Consider the following 10208-nt stretch of genomic DNA (forward strand, 5'->3'; position numbering starts at 1 on the left):
GAGCAGCCACAAGAAAGAGCTGTTATTGGATGTTGGGGAGTAGCAATTGCGACTCGACATAGGTGAGTAATTTACAGTCCCACAGCCGAAGACATAACGTTTTATTATGATCTGACAGTCAGAGGCATCATGGGCACCATTTAAAATAACCTTCTCTCGCGCATATTTCCCTGCAGCGAGGGACTTGGAGGGCACCGCCACATCCTGTGTACCTGCGAGTCCTCCTTGCAGGCATTGACTTGGTCATTTAAATGATCTCAAAGGAGGCGGCTGTCGCCGGTTATTCAGTGCCCCGGGTAGGTTGGACCTGTGAGGTGAGTTGGTGATGTGACCCTCAGATTATCGCTGTCACCACTGTTAGCATCTGGTTGCCTCACAGGAGCATGACCACAGGAACTTGGACCTCCTGCCCTCTGAACCCTGAGAGCCAAGAAAATCTGCCTGATTTCTAGTCAAAATAGAAACAAGTCTGATAACAGTGACCTTGACCTTTGACCTCTGAAATCATTTCAGTTCATCCTCAAGTCCCGGTGGAGAAATTCCCACAAGGCTTTCCTCGTGTTTATGTGGTACAGCCGTGACCGTGACCTTTGACTGCCAAGACTTTTTTTAACTCATCCTGGAGTCCGAGTGGAGACGTCCCCGTGATGATGATGGGTTTTTAGGGCTGACGCCCACAGAATGAGCTCAAACCAGCTTTCACCTTCACCGACTGTCGCTGAAAGCAGGAGCTGAAGGCGAAACGTTCAGGTGCAACAGAGAGAATCCCAGCTGAAAATGAAACACATCACGGCTAAAGGCACATGTGATTACCCGCCTCTCCTGTGACAGCTTCAGATGGAAATGTGTTTCGTCCCACCACAGCACAGAGAGCATCTCTTTGTATCTGCAGACAATCAACACAGATGCAGACAATGGGCAATACCGTATTGAATTTTCCGTCAGTTGAGACGCATGGTGGCTCAACAGGTTGTTAACGCCGCCATGTTACCACATTAACCACAGTATTGATTATGAAAGTGTTGTCATGCCAGTGTGTCTGGTGTTTTATGTGATGACAGAGTAATTTTGGGGCCACTCTGTCACTGTCATGGTTACCGGCAGCGGCTATTGTGTTGCAGCTGAATGCATCATTGTGGGCTCTTTACAGACAGCCATCGCTGGGAGTCGGTGAACTCAATCTTAGCCATTCTCACCAGCCAGCCGCTACACCTCTCTCTCTCTCTCTCTCTCTCTCTCTCCCTCTCTCTCTCTCTCTCGCTCTCGCTCTCACACACACACACACACACACTCACGCACACACACACAGATGCTGCTGCAGTTGAATTTACAATGACATGCAAGTAAAAATTCCTCCTTGGTTTCCTGACAGTGTGAATAATAAAGCAGAACTACTTAGTAAAAGTCTCATCTTCCAGGTTAGGGTTAGTCAGAGCGTTTGACTGCACCTCGCGGCCGCTCTTCCGTTGCGCGTGCGTCCCGTCCTCGTTCCTGGGATATTCTTAGAACACCTTGAGGGAATTTGTCCAAATTTGCCACAAACATACACTGGGACATAAAGAGGACCTGAAAAAAACAGAATCAAATTCACAAAATCATAGGGTGAATGACGCATCGTTGCCTCCTCACATATTTGCCCAATTTCAAACTACACCATCCATCTATCTATCCTTCATCCATCCATCCATCCTTCCATCTATCCATCCTTCCATCGATCCATCTATCTATCCATCCTTCCATCCATCCATCCATCCTTCCATCTATCCATCCATCCATCCATCCATCCATCCATCTATCCATCCTTCCATCTATCCATCCATCCATCCATCCTTCCATCTATCCATCTATCTATCCATCCATCCATCCATCCATCCATCCATCCATCTATCCATCCTTCCATCTATCCATCTATCTATCCATCCATCCATCCATCCATCCATCTATCCATCCATCCATCCATCCTTCCATCTATCCATCCATCCTTCCATCTATCCATCCATCCATCCATCCTTCCATCTATCCATCCATCCATCCATCCATCCATCCATCCATCCATCCATCCTTCCATCTATCCATCCATCCTTCCATCTATCCATCCATCTATCCATCTATCCATCCATCCATCTATCCATCCATCCATCCATCCTTCCATCTATCCATCCATCCATCCTTCCATCGATCCATCCATCCTTCCATCTATCCATCCATCCATCCAATCTATCCATCACCCATCCATCCATCCATCCATCCATCCAACATCCACCCATCATCTACCCATCCATCCATCTATCCATCCATCCATCCATCCATCCTTCCATCCATCCTTCCATCCATCCATCCTTCCATCCATCCATCCTTCCATCCATCCATCCATCCTTCCATCTATCCATCCATCCATCCATCTATCCATCACCCATCCATCCATCCATCCATCCATCCATCCATCCATCCAACATCCACCCATCATCTACCCATCCATCCATCTATCCATCCATCCATCCTTCCATCTATCCATCCTTCCATCCATCCATCCATCCATCCATCTATCTATCCATCCTTCCATCAATCCATCTATCTATCCATCCTTCCATCCATCCATCCATCCTTCCATCTATCCATCCATCCATCCATCCATCTATCCATCCTTCCATCTATCCATCCATCCTTCCATCTATCCATCTATCTATCCATCCATCCATCCATCCTTCCATCTATCCATCTATCTATCCATCCTTCCATCCATCCATCCATCCATCCATCTATCCATCCATCCATCCATCCTTCCATCTATCCATCCATCCTTCCATCTATCCATCCATCCATCCATCCATCCTTCCATCCATCCATCCATCCATCCATCTATCCATCCATCCATCCATCCTTCCATCTATCCATCCATCCTTCCATCTATCCATCCATCCATCCATCCATCCTTCCATCTATCCATCCATCTATCCATCCATCCATCCTTCCATCTATCCATCCATCCTTCCATCCATCCATCCATTCTTCCATCTATCCATCCATCCTTCCATCCATCCATCCATCCTTCCATCCATCCATCCATTCTTCCATCTATCCATCCATCCATCCTTCCATCCATCCATCCATTCTTCCATCTATCCATCCATCCTTCCATCCATCCATCCATCCTTCCATCCATCCTTCCATCCATCCATCCATCCTTCCATCCATCCATCCATCCATCCATCCATCCTTCCATCTATCCATCCATCCTTCCATCTTCAGAGTCAGGTTGAGGTTTACCGCCGTTACAAATGTCTCTGGAGTGGTGAAACATGAGCAGAGATGCGAGCTCCTGTGGGTGGGGACAGCTATGCTAACTAGCCAGCCTCAGCACACGCCAGTGGCCCTGACCAGCCAGAATGGGCGGCCCACACCAGTCCTTACCGCTGTGAGAGCCCTCAACATGTGGAGTTTAAAGTAAGGACACTAAACTTCGGGTGGATAATTGTGTCGGTCATAATGACATCATTCTGCTCTGATGGGATACTGACAGGAAAGAAGGGGAACAAAGAAACGACAAGAATCCCACGTCTCACTTCATAGCAGACAGACTAAAGAGTTAACACAAACTTCCAAGTAGATACAACAGGAGGGATTGTGAGTTTAAACACACTCACTCACACACACACACACACCCTCGTGGTGCCTGATCCACTCTGCAACCTGCTGCAGCTCGCCGGCCGTGCACAGTCAGTCATTTTAATGAGCCATCCGTGGCATGGCGGCGACGTGTCACATGTGAAGAGAGACTGCTTGCAGGGGCTAGTTGTTAGCGACAGCAGCCGTGCCTGCGCTCCTCGTCGTCTGTGAGCTTTTCAGGCCGATAGAATGTGAGTCACGGCTGGTAAAGTGAGCATAATTAACCTCGAGGGAGCAGGATGGGAGGCAGGAGCCTCAGCCCCTGATCTCAGGCCTCGCAGCCTGAAGGGTGAGGAAGTTAGCAACTCTGTGTGTGTGTGTGTGTGTGTGTGTGTGGGTATACATTAGATTCCTCTGGTAAAATATGTGTAAAAAAAAAAGGAACTCTCGTGTGTAAAGATTTAAAGAATAAAGAACAGCAATACAGTGAGCTGCTGCGAGAGATCAACAACTGGTCCAGCTGAGGTTCCGTGATGTCATCAGAGCGTTTCTGACTTGGACGGCTGATTTTCATCTCTGACTTTTCACAGACTGAGATTCCTTGACTTCCTCGGTGCCCCTTTTTAATAAATTAGAGTGTGAAAAAGTTGCATTTCTATTATTTGACTCCTCCAACTTTCTTTTTACAAATACAGTGGTCCCTCGTTTATCGCAGGGGATACGTTCTAAAAATAACCCGCAACAGACGAATCCGCGAAGTAATCAGCTTTATTTTTTACAAGTATTATCCATGTTTTAAGGAAATAAAACCCCCAACAACACACTTTTATCCACTTTTCTCAGACAGGCATTAACATTTTCTCAAAGTTCTCTCTTATTTAAACACTCTCAAAGTTCAAACTTTTGCAGATTTAAAAAAATACAGTACAATATTAGGAAATGAAACCAAAGATCAAAACCTGTTTTCAAGCCCAAACATTTTTAACAAATTTAATTTTAATGATCTACGAGGTTTGACACACCAGAAATCATTAGCAGTCACTCCCGCGTATTTCCCAGTTCCTCTGACGGTGCCTCTTTGTCCTGGCGCAGCTCCGCTGTCACGTCTTTTTCCTCTGAAGGCCTTGGTGCAAGTTTTCTACCCGAAACCAAGTTTGAAGCTTTTAAGTTTGAAGTAGAAAACTTGCAAACACACAGCACTTCAAAGTCACACACATTCATGTAAATCTGGCTAGCCGAACACATTCTGTTCTCCCTGAGCCAATCAGGACGCCGAACACAATGCACATTCATACTGTACGCTGTAAAAAAAAGCATGCAAAATTACAGTAAAAAAATCTGCGAAACAGTGAGGCCGCGACAGGTGAACCGCGTTATAGCGAGGGACCACTGTATTGTACATTTTTACACCTCCTGGCGGGCGACAGCTGGGACCGAGGCCCAATGTTTTCAGGTCGTCCTTCTCTTCAACATCTCTAGATGGTCTGGAGAAAATTACTTTTAATTTGTTACAAATGTCCACTGGGACTCAAGGACGACCTGATGGCGTTTTTGTTTGTCAGAGGTCAAAGGTCACTGTGACAGGTGCACATCACGGCGATTCAGTTTTAGTTTTGTATGCTGCCCTCCATGATATTCATTGGAGGGAGGAGAGAAAACAGAAGTATTTTCCAGTACTCTGTGTTTGAGGGATTACAGCGTCATCACGGTTCTCAGCTGTCGAGCGCTCCGCTCTCATCAGCAGCTCATTTCCATCATCCATCCACCGTTTACAGCCGGCGGGGAGCAACCGCGGCGTGCAGCTCTGACAACTACAGCTGGCCCCCGTCGCGGCATCGAGATTGTTTGTGTCAGCGAGACAAACAAGTTGAGTCAGTGAAGAGAAGAAGAAATCAGACAGGATTCTGACTCTGAACGGGTCCGGCTCACTCTGGACAAGTGAGCGCCGTGTTTCCTGTTAGGAAGGAGGACACTTCCTGTCCACTGTCACGCCTCCACTGGAGCATCCTGGAGAAAACATTATCTAATGAGAACTGAGAGCAAGACCACCTCTGAACCAGGGTCCTCTCTGGACCACTTGAAAACATTTTGGGGGTCAAAGGTCACAGGTAGTTTTATTTTCTTCTGATTACCCAGCAGGAACTGCAGATGTACGTAGCACTCTTGCTGGTGATGGCTCGATCATGTTGTGTGTTTGTCACACTGATGTTTGCTAATGTGTGACGTCCCGATCAAACCAACACATTTCGATGTTCGAGCGGTTTATTACATCGGCGCTCTCTGCTGCGGGCGCTCTGATGTTGCCTTTTCCACCATGAGAATAAAAGATAAGAATGAGGTGTCAACAACCTTAACAAAGTCGGAAGGAGCTTTAAACCACAAAGGTCAAAGTTCACATGAAGGTTTTTCAAGTTAATTCTGACCCACGTTATTTTTTTCTGGCCAAAAAACCCCCCGCCCGTGTGGCCGACCAGTTCTCTCCTGCCCCCTGACGTCTCTCCAGAGACGCTGCAGCAGGTTTGACATGTCACTCTGCACAGTTGGTGAACTCTTGTCTTCATAATATAATGTTAAATCAACTTATGAGCGCGTTATGCACAGCGAAGCAATTTTATTTATCCAGCAGATTTTTAAACCAGAACAAGCCAAAGACCTGGAACGCTACAAATAGTTGGCAATAATCAGCAAATAGCAATTAATTCCATGCAGCTGTAAAAAGATTTGAGGAGAGTTTAGACTGAATCTCTGTTTCACTTGAGGGCGAGGAGCCGTGTTCCTGAACAGTGTTCTGATCTCTGGCAGAGGTTTTGGGTCAAAGATGCTCAGCGACTGATGTGCGAGTAGGAGAACGTGAGGAAAGCTGTGACGAAATCTGAGAACCGCAGTTCCGCGCTGAGTTTTCTCTGCTTTCACTCCCTGGTAATCTGCACAATCCATCACGTCGCCAGCTATCGTACGAATTTCAAGATGATGCAACATTTATCTGCAGCAAACATAATTGACTCATTATTCACTGGAAAATTAAGTCCTGAAGATCAGGAACACACAGCACCCGCCCATCTCCATGTGCTCCCCCACCCCCAACTGTGGTTTCAATCAGGATCCAGTGGCTCTGAGGTGATGCTGCAGCGCCCCCTGGTGTGCAGAAACCTGCTACTGCAGCAGAACCTGCTGGGAGAGGTGAAGACACAAAGCAACGGTCATGAACGGGCAGATTTTAAGCTTCCTGAACTGGTTTAGAATGAAGTATTTTACATTCTTGATTTAATCGGACACCTGAACATCAGCAGGGTGAATAGAAGACAGAGACCCTGGGCACCTTGGAACGTGGCCTTCTGATGGATCTGTTGGTGGAGTTTTTGTAAAGCAGACCGTCTCTCTGAGCAATGCTTCCACACAGAACCTCATTTTGTGCATCAAACGAGGGAACCAAGACTTCAGTCCATCCCACAAATGTATTGTTGTTAATAGAAAGAAGAAAGAAATTCATTTGTTGGAATTCATGTCACAGTTTCCGTCACAGAGAATCTATAATCTATAATCTGCACCTCACAAAGGTGCACCTCGTCTTCCATGTCATGTCCCTGAACCCTGAATACCACACCTGCATTGTTCACTGGATTTCTTTCAACTGTGAAATGAACAGAATCGAATAAGGAGGAAGACAAACCTGACGATCCAACCAAAGAAAACACTGTCCCTGCCAGTCCTCCAGTCTCCTCCTGAGCGCTCACCCAGGCTGCCAACGCTTGTCCTGCACCGTCCCCTAGTGGCCATGCCGCTCAATAACACCTGTGTCGAGCTGGTCTCCATCGTTGAACAACAGAAACAGGAGCGGACATTCAAGGTTCCATGAGGCAACAAAGACGGACCTCCTGTCACCGGTTCTAACGGAGATGAGAAGTTCTCCTGATGGTTCCAATGTTTTAAAGCTGTCACTCAAGCTGTTCAGTGGAACACACACTCAAAACGTAGAACCTCCATGTAACATGAACGTACTTTCACGTCCTGTCCCAGCTGTGATTGGATGAGGGGCGGGGCCACCCTGGGGGTGTCACTCGTCAATCACAGGGCAATTTAGACTCTGATTCACGCAACCTGCATGTTTCAGGTGTGCTGGAGGAAGCTGGAGAACCTGGTGAGAACCCACACAGACACGGGGAGAACATGCAAACCCCACAGGGACCACGGCGCCGCCGTTTCCTTGAAACGCTCGATGAAACACGAGCGTGAGTAAAACCACTTCCATGATCAGTCACTCAAAGCACGTTAACACTGTCATGCAATCACCTGGGAATAAAATGTGCTTTCACACAAACAGTCAGACTTAAAACAAACAAAAACAACTAAAACAATTCCTGATGGAAAGATTTTGATGAAATTTGCTGAAATATTAGAAGGGACAAGAAATGAACTTGTGGGGGAGATCTGATCCTAATCCTGAAGACTGTTGGCAGGATGACGCTGCAAACGTCTTGATAATAATAATAATAATAATAATAATAATAATAATAATAATAATAATAACAGTAACATTGTAATATTTGAGCAACCCATCATGAACTTGACTGGAACGATGTATTTAGAGGAGAGAAAAGTTAGTTCACACTTTATTTATTCCCTCTGTCTTAGAGAAGCAAGATGAGCTTAATCAGTAACAGCAAAAAACAGAAACTGACCCCAAAACAGTTACTAAGAAATACATAAATGAGTAATAGGATGCACTTGAAAAGTCCAAATAGAAAAATAAAACGAGCATGGAACTGGAAAGGAATAATAATAAAATAGCTAATGAATATATATACACATATATATATACATATATATATGTGTATATATATATATATACATACATATATATATATGTGTGTGTGTATATATGTATATATATGGAAATATATATATATATTCTACAATTTCATTTAGCAGACGCTTTTCTCCAAAGCGACGTACAACACAAGCAAGAATTCAGACTTATATATATATATATATGTATATATATATATATATATATGTATATATATATATATGTATATATATATATATATATGTATATATATATATATATATATATATATATATATATATATATATATATATATATATATATATATATATATATATATATATATATATATATATATATATATATATATATATATATATATATATATGGGTCCATAGACCCTCATAGGGGTCCATAGAGGTCCATAGAGGTCACATAGGGGTCCATAGTGGTCACATAGGGGTCCATAGAGGTCTATAGAGGTCACATAGGGGTCCATAGTGGTCACATAGGGGTCCATAGAGGTCCATAGAGGTCACATAGGGGTCCATAGAGGTCACATAGGGGTCCATAGAGGTCCATAGAGGTCACATAGGGGTCCATAGAGGTCCATAGAGGTCACATAGGGGTCCATAGTGGTCACATAGGGGTCCATAGTGGTCACATAGGGGTCCATAGTGGTCACATAGGGGTCCATAGAGGTCCATAGAGGTCACATAGGGGTCCATAGAGGTCCATAGAGGTCACATAGGGGTCCATAGAGGTCACATAGGGGTCCATAGAGGTCTATAGAGGTCACCTAGGGGTCCATAGGGGTCCATAGTGGTCACATAGGGGTCCATAGGGATCCATAGAGGTCCATAGAGGTCACATAGGGGTCCATAGGGGTCCATAGAGGTCCATAGAGGTCACATAGGGGTCCATAGAGGTCCATAGAGGTCACCTAGGGGTCCATAGGGGTCCATAGTGGTCACATAGGGGTCCATAGGGATCCATAGAGGTCACATAAGGGTCAATAGGGGTCCATAGTGGTCACACAGGGGTCCATAGGGGTCTATAGAGGTCACATAGGGGTCCATAGGGGTCCATAGAGGTCACATAGGGGTCCATAGTGGTCACCTAGGGGTCCATAGTGGTCCATAGTGGTCACATAGGGGTCCATAGTGGTCCATAGTGGTCACATAGAGGTCCATAGAGGTCACATAGGGGTCCATAGGGGTCCATAGTGGTCACATAGGGATCCATAGTGGTCACCTAGGGGTCCATAGGGGTCCATAGTGGTCACATAGGGGTCACAAAGGGGTCAATAGGGGTCCATAGTGGTCACATAGGGGTCCATAGGGGTCTATAGAGGTCAAATAGGGGTCCATAGTGGTCACATAGGGGTCCATAGGGGTCTATAGAGGTCACATAGGGGTCCATAGTGGTCACATAGGGGTCCATAGAGGTCCAACAGGTGCTGACAACAGGAAAGAGAACACCAAGGTTACTTAAATAACCTGGACGTCCTGGTCGGCTTGACTTGGACAACACCTGGCCAGATATTCTGCATCATGCCTGAAGCCTTCAGAGCACAGATGGGCTGCCACTCGGGGGAGGAAGAAGAGGAGGAGGAAGAGGAGGAGGCTTGGATGGAGTGAAGACAAAGGATATTTCACAGGCGTTGGGGCTCCATGACAGCCGGCTGACAAGCTGCAGCTGCAGGCTGAGATTCACCTGCTGCTCCGGGGGAGGCAGCTGTGGGAGAAGACCTGGAGTCAACAACTCAGCTCCTCTTTGCCAAACATCACGGTGCCATTCCTGCATGTTCAGGCGC

General features: G+C 45.8%; 1 long non-coding RNA gene across 2 annotated transcripts; it reads right to left on the reverse strand.

Moving 5' to 3' along the window:
* Nucleotides 1–6083: 6083 nt before the first annotated feature.
* Nucleotides 6084–7638, reverse strand: LOC147248121 (uncharacterized). Of its 2 annotated transcripts, none has more exons than XR_015119525.1 (3): nt 7277–7638; nt 6883–7041; nt 6084–6774 (listed from the first exon to the last, which is right to left on the reverse strand). It is a non-coding gene; the product is annotated as an uncharacterized LOC147248121 (long non-coding RNA). The 2 variants fall into 2 exon arrangements; XR_015119524.1 differs by having other exon boundaries at nt 6084–6777.
* Nucleotides 7639–10208: the final 2570 nt, after the last annotated feature.

This window comes from Aulostomus chinensis, chromosome 15 (assembly GCF_037954235.1).
Source record: "Aulostomus chinensis isolate RoL2024-O1b breed Wild chromosome 15, RoL_Achi_v1.0, whole genome shotgun sequence".
Lineage (NCBI taxonomy): Eukaryota > Metazoa > Chordata > Actinopteri > Syngnathiformes > Aulostomidae > Aulostomus > Aulostomus chinensis.